This window comes from Vombatus ursinus, unplaced genomic scaffold, assembly GCF_900497805.2.
Source record: "Vombatus ursinus unplaced genomic scaffold, bare-nosed wombat genome assembly UNPS02014812.1, whole genome shotgun sequence".
NCBI classification, from domain to species: Eukaryota; Metazoa; Chordata; class Mammalia; order Diprotodontia; family Vombatidae; genus Vombatus; species Vombatus ursinus.
The window spans coordinates 91,905,242-91,918,039 of NW_020954590.1; the positions used below are offsets into that span (position 1 = coordinate 91,905,242).

The 12,798-nt window shown below is 37.2% G+C and overlaps 1 protein-coding gene across 6 annotated transcripts in view; it reads left to right on the forward strand.

The window, feature by feature from the left end:
* The window catches only part of LOC114053873 (extracellular sulfatase Sulf-1), a 287,381-nt gene that overhangs the window by 243,044 nt on the left and 31,539 nt on the right, over window positions 1-12,798 (forward strand). The gene's annotated exons all lie outside the window — the stretch shown is intronic.

Consider the following 12,798-nt stretch of genomic DNA (forward strand, 5'->3'; position numbering starts at 1 on the left):
CTGCATATTAGTCCATCATCTCTCCTTCAGGAGGTAGGCAACATTCTTCATCATCAGTCCTCTGGAATCTTGGTTGAACATTATGTGGATCAGAGGTCTTAAGTCTTCCAGAATCATTTGTTTTTACAATATTGATGTTATAGTATAAATTATTATCTTGGTTCTTTTCACTGCAGTCCATTTCTTCATGAATGTCTTCCAAGATTTCTCAGAAAATGTCTTTCTTCATTTCTTACAGCACAATAGTGTTCCATTATGGTCATATACCATATTTTGTTCAACTATTCCCCATTTTATGGGCACACCCTTAATTTCTAGTTCTTTGCCACCACAAAAAGAACTACTATAAATATTTTTGTACATACATGACCTTTTTTGCTTTTTTTAATCCCTTTGATGGCATAAGCCTAGGAGTGATATCACTGGTTCAGTGCACAGTTTCATAACTTTTGGGGCATAATCCCAAATTGCTTTTCCAGAATTACTAGACCGATTCACAACCCAAACAGTGTATCTGTTTCATTGCAACCCCTACAACATATTTTTTTGTCAGCCTTTCCAGTCTGATGGATATGAGGTAGGACACCATAACTGTTTTAATTTTCATTTCCCTAATTAATGATTTGTTACATTTTTCATAATAGCTAGCTTGGATTTCTTCCTTTGAGGACTATCTGTTCATATTCTTTCACCATTTATCAATTGGTGTATGGCTCTTATTCTTACCAATTTAAATCAGTCTCTTACATATCTTGGAAATGAGACCTTCCTCAGAGAATCGTGCTGCAAAGATTTTTTCCTAGTCAATTGCTTCCCTTCTAATCATGGCTATATTGAATTTGTTTATGCAAAACTTTTAAAATTTTTGTAATCAAAACTGTCCATTTTATCTTCTCTATTCTTTGTTTAGTCTTCTCCTGTACATAGATCTGAAAAGTAATTTCTCTGTTGTTCCTCTGATTTGTTTATGCTGTGACCTTTTACGTCCAGGTCTCTTATCTATTTGGAGTTTATCTTATCATAAGATTTGAGATGTTAATCTTCTCCTAATTTCTGCCATACTACTATCCAGTTTTCTGAGCAGTGTTTATAAAATAGTGAATCCTTACTCCCATACCTGGGGTTTTTGTATTTATTGAACACTAGGCTACTAGGTTCATTTGTTTCTGTAGGCTATGTACCTAATCTTTTCCACTGGTTGATCTCTTTTTTAGCCAGTACCAAATTGTTTTGGCAATTCATTCTCTATAGTATTGTTTGAGATCCAGTGCTGCTAGTCCTCTTTTCTTCCCATTTTTGCTCCTCCAGATGAATTTCATTATCATTTTTTCTATAAAGTTCTGTAAAGTAATCCCTTGGTATTTTGAATTAATTTAGATATTATTATCATTTCTATTGGCTCCACTTACTCATGAGCAAATATTATTTCTCTGATTATTTAGGTCTGTCTAAATAACTACAGAATAATGTTTTTAAATTGACTAAATAAAATACATAGGATTACAAAGGAAACCAATTACATTGAAATCTAGTTATCAAGATTATTTTTTAAACAAGCATATGAACACCTTCACCCCAGTTAAGAATTCTTAGTCTAACATTTGTAGTTATATAGCATTATCTCTAGCAAACTTCATATGTGATTTTTTTATTTAAAAGATTTCATAGGCACATTATGCACAATCATATAATCATACCCGGCAAGTGATATCATATTACAAAAGCAGCATCACATTTTTCTGTGAGATAAGGTGGGCAAACATAGCTGTCAATTGTAGAAAGGAGAAAGAAATAAAAGTGATCACTGGTGCCTAAATTTCCAGAGAATACATGAAAAGGATTATTCTTGTGCGTGATTTGAATCTATGATTTCATTGGTGTAGGGAAGTGATGATGAAGAAACCCTTTCTTACCAAAGCAGACCAGCAACTGCTCTGAAACTTTCAGTCTTAGAGAATTTCTTAGAGTGGCAAGAGTTTAAGAAATTTCACAGAATAAGTGTCACAGGCAGGATTTGAACACAGGTCCTACTAACTCCAAGTACAGCATTCTATTCCCTTGCCACACTAACCTTAGGAAAAGAATACTGTTGGTGAAATACATTTTATCATTGGATCAAGAGTACCCAGATGTACTGTTAAAGTGATAGTAAGAACTAATGAGATGGGTTCGCCATGATGGATTGGCATAGAGCTACTCTAACCAAGTTTAATCAACGAGTATTTGCAAGTGTCCTCTATGTTCCAGGCACTTTACTAGGTGCTAGATTTACAGTTACAAAAGTGATACCATCTCTACCATCAAGGAGCCTCCATCCTACATGATACTCTCAGCAAGGTGAGAAATGATCATAAAGTTTCACTAGCTAAAAGGCTATGTTGTAATCAGAATTAATCTCCATTTTTGCCAAGCCTGATCCAGATTCCAAGGCTGAAAAGCTAACACACTCAAAGGAGTGTCCCTGCAAGTGTCAGGAATATTTTTTACAAGAGTTACACTGCATTATTGTGGAGGTTAAAAGAACTCCAGATCACCTGTGTGTTTTCAGGTACTCTGCCCCATCACACCAATCACCATACAAAAAGCAGCAGTGACTAAGAATACAAGCGAGTTTGGTGTCAATATGTATGCAATTTGATCCCCATTAAAATGGCTGCATTCATTGCATACTTGTTATGAGTCATTTCTCTTACTGAATACACATAAATAATCAATTGCATTCTCATCCTGCTCTCTATGACTACATGTCTCTTGCACACAAGCCTGCCTCTCTTTGAAGTCAGTTAGAGTTCTGAAGCTGAAATAGATCCCCTCAGGGAAAGGGGAGGGAAACTCAGACCACATGGAGTTCTTTTAGACCATAGGTCTTAATTTTCAGGTAATTTAGATGAAGTCTTTGACCTAGTCAGTGCTTTGAGTTTGAGACCTTCAAATATTCCTTTTGATAATTAATAGTTTTATAGAATTTTTAAGCTGAGAGGAATCTTAGATATCCCACCCCAACCTTCATTTCACAAAGGAAAGAAAGGATTGAAAAAGACAAAACTATCTGCCCAGCAACACATAGCTACATGGTAACAGAACCAAGACTGGAACCCATATTCCCTTAGTAGGTATCCAGGGCCTCTGGGGTGGGGAGAGAAAGGTACCCCTCTTAGTATCCTGTTGTACAGAATAAGGCCCTATTTTATTTGGTTTCTATAATTCTCTAGTAAGATTGCTTTTTAAAGAAATCACTTAACACTCAACCTTAAATGCTCTCCTCAGTATCAGACAATAGAATTTTTGTTTTATGAGCCAACTTCTGCAAGAATAGTAATTTACTGTTATTCAGGAGTTTGTAATGTGCTGTGTTAAATACATCTCATGCAGATTCATGTTCTTGTTACCATTTTAGTATACTAAGTGGTAAGCATTATCATCGTTTGAAAACAAGGTACAGTACCTATATTGCAGCATGTAATTCTGCAAATGTCTCCATATGCCTGGTGCTGAAATTTTAATATGTACCCTAAAGCCCAGCTGTGGTTTTAAACCAAACAGTGGTGTTCTGCCATCACCTTTCCACTAGCCAGCTGAATGTTAACTCTGTTGTAAAATTCATTTTGCTCTTTTATAATTTCTTTCTACTCTTGTTTTTATCCTATAAACTGCTTCAATTTATCTCTCAATAAAAATTTCCCTCTGCTTGTTTTATTTCATCACAGATTAGTACAAATTCAATTTCAGTGAAAGTAGTAAAGCATTATCGATGTTTCCTTTGTAAAGTCCCAACTCTGCATAGCAAAGAGATGGCAGGTGGGACTGCATGTAGGTTATCCTTGCAGGACTTCTGAAATGGGCCAGGATTATGCTTCAGCTTTATCTGCTGAACTGAAGACCTGAAGAATATACCCAAATTGCCTCAAGCCAGTAATTCCTAATGACACATCAGAGCTGCAGAAATCTCTGCAAGGAATTGGCTGTTGTAGATCTAACCACTGCCTCTAACAAGTCATTGCTCAACCAGTTTTGTAGGGTCAGAAACTATGCAGAACTTCAGTAAATTTCCCAGCACCACTCAAGCCTTAGCTGGGGTATCATTTAAACCCTAAGACACAAACCCTATCCCCCCGTCCAATTTTGCAAGAAATTTTCTTTTGTGGTTTCTGATGATTGTATCCCACCCTGTAGCTAGCTGAATTTTGAGAGAACATCTTTTCTGGGAAATTTTTATTTCTGGTATTAAATCACTCTCAAAAAGAAGAAACCTGGGACAGCTATGCATTATTGTGTTTCAAGGAGATGATTTTGGCTGGGGACTTTCAGGGATTTATTCTCTTGGCTTCTGTGTTTACAGCTGGTTTATGTCTTGTTTCCCCTCCACCTCCTCCTCCTAACATGCTGTCTTCATGCAAGGGACATGTTATTGGCAGCAACTCAGCCACCCCTGTTCTCCATGTTGGTACTTGCTCTTGTATGGAGGAGAAATTGACAGCATCAGCCCCATTCTCTTCCCTGCTAATCCCATGAGAGATAATCCCTTGACTCATTAATATAGGTCCCCTGATGCCTGGCCACCTGGGGGCTGTTTAGTAGACAGGAAGCCATATCATGTTATCTACACCACCCTACCTGTCATTTCCATTCTTGAAAAAACCAATAAGGAATTAAAATGTGCTAGAATCCCGAGGTACTTGGCACTGATCCCAGACTGCTTCAACAGCATAGAAGCAATGGGACAGGAAAAGTAGTTCAGACAATATGCACATATGTGTTTGCATCACCTCTATAATCCTGAATCTACCTTGGAGGCTTCTGGGTTTGAATTCTCATCAATCAGTCACAACAGAACAGTGAACTTTTTTTAGCACTTAAATATACATAGAAAAGTCCATTTTGTAACAAAATCCCCTTCTGATGTAATAGAATGTCAAAGCTCAGAGGGATCTTTAATATTATTTTGTCTTTATCTTGTAAATGAGGAGGAGAGGAAATTTGTTCAAGGTAACATAACTAGTTAAGAACAAAATGAGGGTTAAAATTGATTCGAGCTTACGGTAGTCTAGATTTAGAGTTGGAAGGAGCAATCAAAAGGCCATCTATTCAAACTTTCATTATTTTATAGATAAGGGAATTATGGCTCATAAAGATTAAATAAGTTACCCAGCAGGACTGGAAAAGCCCATACTTTCTCCGCTATCCCACCCCACCTCTGCAAAGGTGAGATAAGCCCTATTTTCTTTCTTGAATTTTAGGATGCAATTTTCCCAGATTTTCCTGTGGATTTCAGGTTCTATGGAACTGGCTTTGGGATTTCCTACACAGCAACTGGAGTGATTCTGAATATACTTTCCATTTTTCTAGAATTCTAGGATCTCAGAATTAGCTTGTTTCTTTCTTTCTTTCTTTCTTTCTTTCTTTCTTTCTTTCTTTCTTTTTTTTTTTTTGGTGAAGGCTATTGGGGTTAAGTGACTTGCCCAGAGTCACACAGCTAGTGAGTTTTCAAGTAATGGCTAAGTGTGTTGTAGAGAGGATCCTTTTTGAAGTATTATTTGGACTAGACTGACACTGAGGTCCCTTCCAGCGCTGAAATTCTAGGGTTCTAAAATTCTGGAAAGGATTTTAGAGGCATTTGGTTCATTCCAAAGGTGAACAAGGGTCTTTTCTACAACATACCTGACACGTGTTTATCCAGCCTTTGATTGAAGATTTCCAATGAGGGAAAATCAACAAGGTCCCCAAGCCAACACTTTGTGCATTTAGATAGTTACAACTGTTAGGACTTTTTTTGAAGTCACACGTAAATCTATCTCTCTTCAGCTTTTACTCATTGCTCTAATTCTACCCTCTGGGAACAAATAGAACATGTCACAGGGGAAAGACCACCAGATTTATATTCAGAGAAGCTCAGTACATATATTCCTCATCTCTTTCTACTTATGTGACCATGAGCAGCTCTCTTAACCTCTCTGGCCCCAAGGGTATAGAATGAAGAGTTTGGATTAGATGGTATCTGAAGTCTCTTATAACTTTAAGAACTTATGATCATGCAATCCTAAATTGAATACCTATCTCATCTAACAGAACTTCACATATAATTGAAGACAACTCTTATCCCTTTGCCCAGATCCACACACACACACACACATATACGTATCCTCTAATTTGGAGATGGTATTGTTGTTTGTAGTATTTGTGGTTTAAAAATAAAAGTAATCGATGGGTTACCTAATTCCCTGGAACATTGCATTGAATGCCATTTTGTAACCTCTCTAAGATATTTCTTGGTGTTTTGTAGTATTGTAAGAAGCATTAAGCTTTTAAAAATTGTATAAAAATATTTTCCCCTAACCTTTGAGATGTGATTTTTTTTAAAAAGTCCAAAAAAAAAAAAAAGATCCTTAGATCCCAAGCTAAGCATCTCTGTTTCATTTGACTCGTCCTCATTTGGCTTGAATTCAAGACCCCTTAGTATTTTGGTTGCCCTTCCTAAAATGTGGTACCTAGCATGGAACCCAATACCCAAGTTGTGGCTTGGACATATTGACTCATTAAGTGGAAGTTACCAAAGAGGGGATGTTCCTGGATATGGGATATCTGTTTTTGTAATATCTAGAAGTCAATAAGCACTTATTAAGTGCCTACTATGTGTCAGTCACTGCACTCTATCCACTGGCCTTTGTTTCACATTTATATAATAGATGCCATGTCTTTTTTTTCTCTCCTGAGACACCAAGATGCTTTTTATTTGGGTTTTTTCAAGTGACTGTTATCAATAGATAGCAATAATTTGTCTGTTTAGAATGCTAGAAGGAGTTCAACAATCAATCCAGCTGCATATAATAACATAAAGGAAGTTAAGAATGTAGCTTGTTAGGTGTTGTCTGGTTTGGCTCCAGGATCTATGTTCTCATGCAACAATGACTGTACATTTGTAAAGGTCAGTTTTATGATCAGCTGCAGAGAGTGAATAAAAAAACACATATACCCGTAAAAGCTGGCTGAAACCAGGAAACTGTTGGCTAGAAGTCTACAGCCTGATTCCAGACCTTCACTGAGCTCTAGTTAAAACTACAATGTGACACATAGACATTTCTGTGTGCTCTGGCTGCTCTGACTTCACAGAAGGAACTCAGTCTTACCACATCCACACCCTCAGTCTGCTTACTGGCAAAAGTGTTCACTCCCTTTTCCATTCCTATGTTCACATTGGTTGACCTACCTGATGTCCTTTCCTCTGTCTTCCCTGCTTCCATTTTTAAAAACAAATGTTTATTCATACATTTTGTTTTAACATCACCTATATTTTCACCTGTGGCCCTTTGCCTACCCCCTCCCAGAGGGCCATTTCATATCCTAATGAATGCCTCCTCTTTTCAAGGCATAGGTCAGATGCTCTTCCTTCAGCTCTCACTCACTTCCTTGTATTCTTTCTTGTGAAGTGGGAAAAACACTAGAATCAAAGGTGGTGGTTGCTTTGTCGATTAGCTGTGTCCAACTCTTTGTGAACCCTTTGGAGTTTTCTTGACAAAGATACTTAAATGGCTCGCCATTTCCTTCTCCAGCTCATTTTACAGATGAGGAAATTGAAGCATACAAAGTTAAGTGACTTGAACAAGGTCACACAGCTAGTAAGTGTCTGAGGCCAGATTTGAACTTGGGTCCTCCTGACTCAAAACCCAGCACTGTATCCACTGTGCCACCTTGATATTAAATCCTAGCTCTGCCACTTACAATTGTTTTGACTTGTGGGCAATTCACTTAGTCTCTGTAGGTTCCAGTTTCCTCATCTGCAAAATAAGTAGGCTGAACTAAATGTTCTTTAAGGTTCCTTCCAAATCACAGTCTACAATCCTGTGATTTTCTATATAGTGTCTTGTCCTTGGGGACACAAATCGTGCAGGTCTTATACTTTTAGATTCCCTATATTACCTAATAATTGTTTAGTAAATTCTTCTGGTTTATCAAATCAAAATCATTGGGCTTGTCAAGATTAAATTATCCTGATGACCACAGAAAATAACTTTCAACATTCCTTTCCAATCAAAAATTCTATGGCTAAAGCACTCAGGGGAACCCTGGTGCTGCCCTGATAACCGTGATATTTGGAGCTTGAAGGAACCCTAAAGATCAAGTCCATTTCCTTCATTTCACATATGAGGAAACTGAAGCCCAAAGCGGGGTAGGGCTTGCCCATGATCCCACAGTTAATAAGTAGCCACGCCAGGTCTTGAATCTAATCCTTTAGCCTCAAAATCCAGTGTTCTCTCCGCTATAATACATGACTATTTCAAAGATAGTCTAGAGTTTTATTTATTATATCTTCACCATATTTTCCTCTTATAATTCTTATACATATAAAGGTCTACTGGTATTATATAGCTACTTATTTTTTTTTAACTTTCAAAGAAAAATCTATTGATCTGCTGTTGTCCATCTCTTTTTTTTTTAAAGCCTAATTAGGAATTTTGAATATATTTACAAAAAATTCTTCTCATAGACATATACAGGATTTAGAGGCCATCTGATTCAATTCCTCCATTTTATAGATGAGTAAACTGAGGCTTAGGCATATTAAAAGACTCTCTCAAGGTCACTCAGGTATTAAAGTGGCAAACCAGGATTTAAAAACAGGTCCTCTGTCTCCAAAGCTAATTGTCTTTCTAAATTAACTATAATTTGCATGTATGTTCCTATAAAATTCAGACAGAGCCCCATCTGCTTCAGTGCCTTAGTACTTTCCCAGGCCTGGCAATCCCATTGAGGAGCAGTATATTGAGGTAACATTTCATGTATCTTGATAGTGAAAGGAAATTGGTTTGAATCCCATGAGACGTACAGAGAGCTATGAAATCCCAAAATCCCCAAGTTGCAAAGGAGATTATTCCTACTTCAGAGACTGTGGAAGATAAGGAAGCTTAGGGATGGAAAGGATATAAAAGTTGTTTTTTAAAGATTAAATAACCGTAGTTAAGTGATTTGGCCAAAGACACATAGCTAGGAGGCTGCAGAGCTGGGTCTCAAAGATGATTTGAGTCACAGAATACCCCAATCTATGCACTAAAAGAGAGGTGTTATAATAGATTTCTGTTGCATGCGTGAGAAGGAATATGTGTATTATTAGTATGTGAAATCTGACTTTCAGTATGACCATGAAATTAAAGGTACAGTCAAACTTTCCTGAGCCTCAATCCCCCACCTATAAAATTTAACTATAAAAAATGTCAGCCTAGTATGTAAAACGTGTATGATTATCCTAGTCAATACTACAATAATCAACATAGCAAGTAGTTAAGATTCACATATTGTAATCAGAGCTAGTCTCCATTTTTTCCACACCTGACCCAGATTCCAAGTCTGAGAAGCCAAGGCTCATCTCCCAGCTGAGTATTTTCACTGACTGTCCTCATGCCTTGAACTTTCTTCCTCCTGATAGCTACTTCCTGCCTTCCTGGCCTTCCTCCAAACCTTAGCTAAAGTTCTACCTTCTCCAAGAAACCTTTCCTAATCCCTCTTAATCTTAGTACTTTCTTTCTAAAATCACCCCCAATTTGCATGTTGTCTTTCCCATTAGACCATGAGCTCCTTGAGAACTCAGACTGATTTTTGCCTCTCTTTATATACTCATTGTTTATCACAGTGTCTAGCACGTAGCAGGTGCTTAATAAATGCTTGTTGACTGACCCACAGAAGCAATAGTAATCATAGTATTTGTCATCACCACTGCAATCATGGTGGTGGTAGTGAGAGAGTAGCTGACAATTATATCCCTCTCTAAAGTTTGCAAGGGGCTGTAGCAATTTAATATTTTAATAACTTTTCTTTCAAGAACTCGCTGCCCACTAAATTAAGTTAAAGTCAACTAGCACTTATTAAACATTTTATTCCATTTCATTCTCATGACATCTCTGTTAGTAAAAAAAAAATGAACAAGTATAATTGCATGCTTTAAAGAAACTGAGGAAACAGAGCAGTTGAATTACTTGCACGAGATTATATGGTGAGCAACTAAGGCAAGAATGCAGCTCTTCTGATTGTCCACTTAATGCTCATTCTGTAACTTACGTCAAATATGCCTGTTAGTCAAATTATGTAATAATAACTACCATTGCATTGATAAAATCCATATCTACAAAGTATGATTTCCAACTGCATTTAAGTGATATTTAATTCAATTAAATTCTAACACAGCAAGAGAATTATGGCAATGTTTTGAGTTGTAATGACAGTGTAATAATCCCAACATGTTTGGCAACTCTAATAAAATGAAATTGAAAAAGAGACATGGGTCATAAGATCACAGATGTAGAGCATGGAAAAGACTCCAGAGGTTTTCTAGTCTATCCTCCTCATTTTACAGAGGGGAAAATTTGAGGCCTAGGGAAGTTAGGTGGCTTACCCAAGGTCACACATGTATAGTTAATCATCAGAAGAGGGATATGAGTCCAGGTCCTTTAACTCCACAGTTATTCTCTTCACTGAGCTCAGAAATCAACTGTAGAAGTCCAGGATTGGGGAAACATGGCTATCCCAACATTCAGCCCACATTTGGAATATTTTGTTCAGTTATGGCAGCTGCCCTTTAGAAAAGATGTTGTCAATCTGGATTATTCCCAGAGGAGGGCAGACAAGATGGTGAAAGAATTATAGACCAGACCACTCAGGGATGACCAGGAGAAGAGAAGAATTGCAGCTGTTACAATAGAAAGATTTAAGCATTTGAGAGATTCTCATGTGGAGTAGGAATTAGATTTTCTCTGCTTGGTCTTCAAGGTCAGAACCAGAAATAGTGGGGTAAAATTACAGAAGAGCATTTAGCGTCAAGTGACTAAAAACGTCCTAGTAATTAGAGCTGTTCATAGAAGAATAGGTTTGGGAGGATAGTGGATTTCCTCTCACTGGAGGTTTTTGACCAGAAATCAGATGGCTACATGTTGGAGCTGTTATAGAAGGCATTCCTATGTAAGCTGAGATCCTTTTTACAGCTGAAATTTTGTGATTCTTTGAGATATTTGTCAGGAGATTTGGTATGTATTGGTAAGGAGATTTAGTCCGTATTTTTACTACCTTTGATAATATTAAACTAAAGGACTTTAGAACTAAAGTCATAAGCATGGGCTTCTGGACTTGTTTGTTTCTGTTGAGGGCACCACCATCCTTCAGAAGTCACTCATTTTAAGAGGGTGGCTAGCTGGCACAGTGGATAGAGCACTGGCCCTAGATTCAGGAGGACCCGAGTTCAAATCCAGCCTCAGACACATAACACTTACTAGCTGTGTGACCCTGGGCAAGTCACTTAACCCCATTGCCTAGCCAAAAAAAAAAAAGAAATCACTCAGATTTACAACCTTGACATTGTCTCAAGTCTTTACTCTCAATAACACCACATACCCAATCAACTGCAAAGTTTTGTTGATTCTACCTTCACAATATATCTTGCATCCACCCCTTCTCTCCAATTGCAGGTCAACTATTTTAATTTAATCCTCTTCACCTCACAAATTCCTCAGCTTAGCAATTAAAACCCTCCAGAGTTTGACTCCAATCTAAATTTCAAGGTTAATTTCCTATAACTCTCTGTCATCTGCTCTCTAGCGAACACAGTGCTCTATCTCTCTTACTGTACCTTTAAATGGACCCCTCCCTACCCCAGGCATGGAATTTGCTCCTCCAGGCAGCTCTGTCTTCCTTCTAGAATCTCTATCTTCCTTCAAGGTATAGATCAGCCGTTCTTTGGCAACAGCAAAAGGTTTCTGAACAAAAATCAATTAAAAATCAAACATATAATGAATCCAAGGTGTTTCTGGCAGAATTTGCCCATGTTGCATTCACTACAGCCTTGGTTTTGAACACGAAGAACGGGTACTTTGCACTGTGCAGGCCCTCAAGCCACTCAATGTCCACTGAACACTGCTGAAAGGTGAAAAGGGGTCACAAGTGGAAAAAGTGGAAGAAGCCCTGTAATAGATCTTGTATCACTTCCCATGGGAAACTTTTCCTGACCTTCTTTTTTTATGCTTTCTCCCTCCTCATATTATAATGAACATACATAGTAGTTTACATTTGTACCTCCTAATATAAGTTCCTTGAAGGGAGGAACTTTCTGTTTCATTTTGTTTTTGAACCCTCCAGAATCTAGAATGGTGCCTTAAACATAATAGGTATTGCTATTAGGCCCCGAAAACTCTCTTCCTACAGGGTAATCTTCATTCCTCTAATTCCTTATGCCTCATTTTCTAAAAAATTTAGTGTGATAAATCATCCAACACATGAAAATTATATTGCATTATATATGATATGTTATATATATTATATATACACATAATATGTTAAATGCTCTACACTTTCCTATCCCTTTCAGGGAAGTGTCAAAAGTTCTTAACCTTGTAAATGTGAGTTATTCATGTATGTGATGATAATAATTGAATCCACAGAAAATGAGCTTATTTACTAATACTTTTTCCAATCATAAAAAGGAAATATTTTACCCTCCTGTGCAATTGTCTGCAGAACATTGATTATAAAAGAATAATAGTGGAATAGTGACTTGTCCCTATACCATTTCTAGCTGACTTCCATCAAAAAGATGAGAATAATGAGATAAAAAAAAAAGACATGCTCTCTCCCATTCTCCATGAACTCCAATCTAGGTTGGGAATATAAAACTTAGATAAATGAGGCAATATGGATTTTTAAAGTATGCAGATGTTCCTCAGAGATATTGTGGGTTTGGTTCCAGACCACTACAATAAAGTGAGTCTCATAATAGAGTGAATCACACAAATTTTTTTGTTTCCCAGTGCATGTATAAGTTAT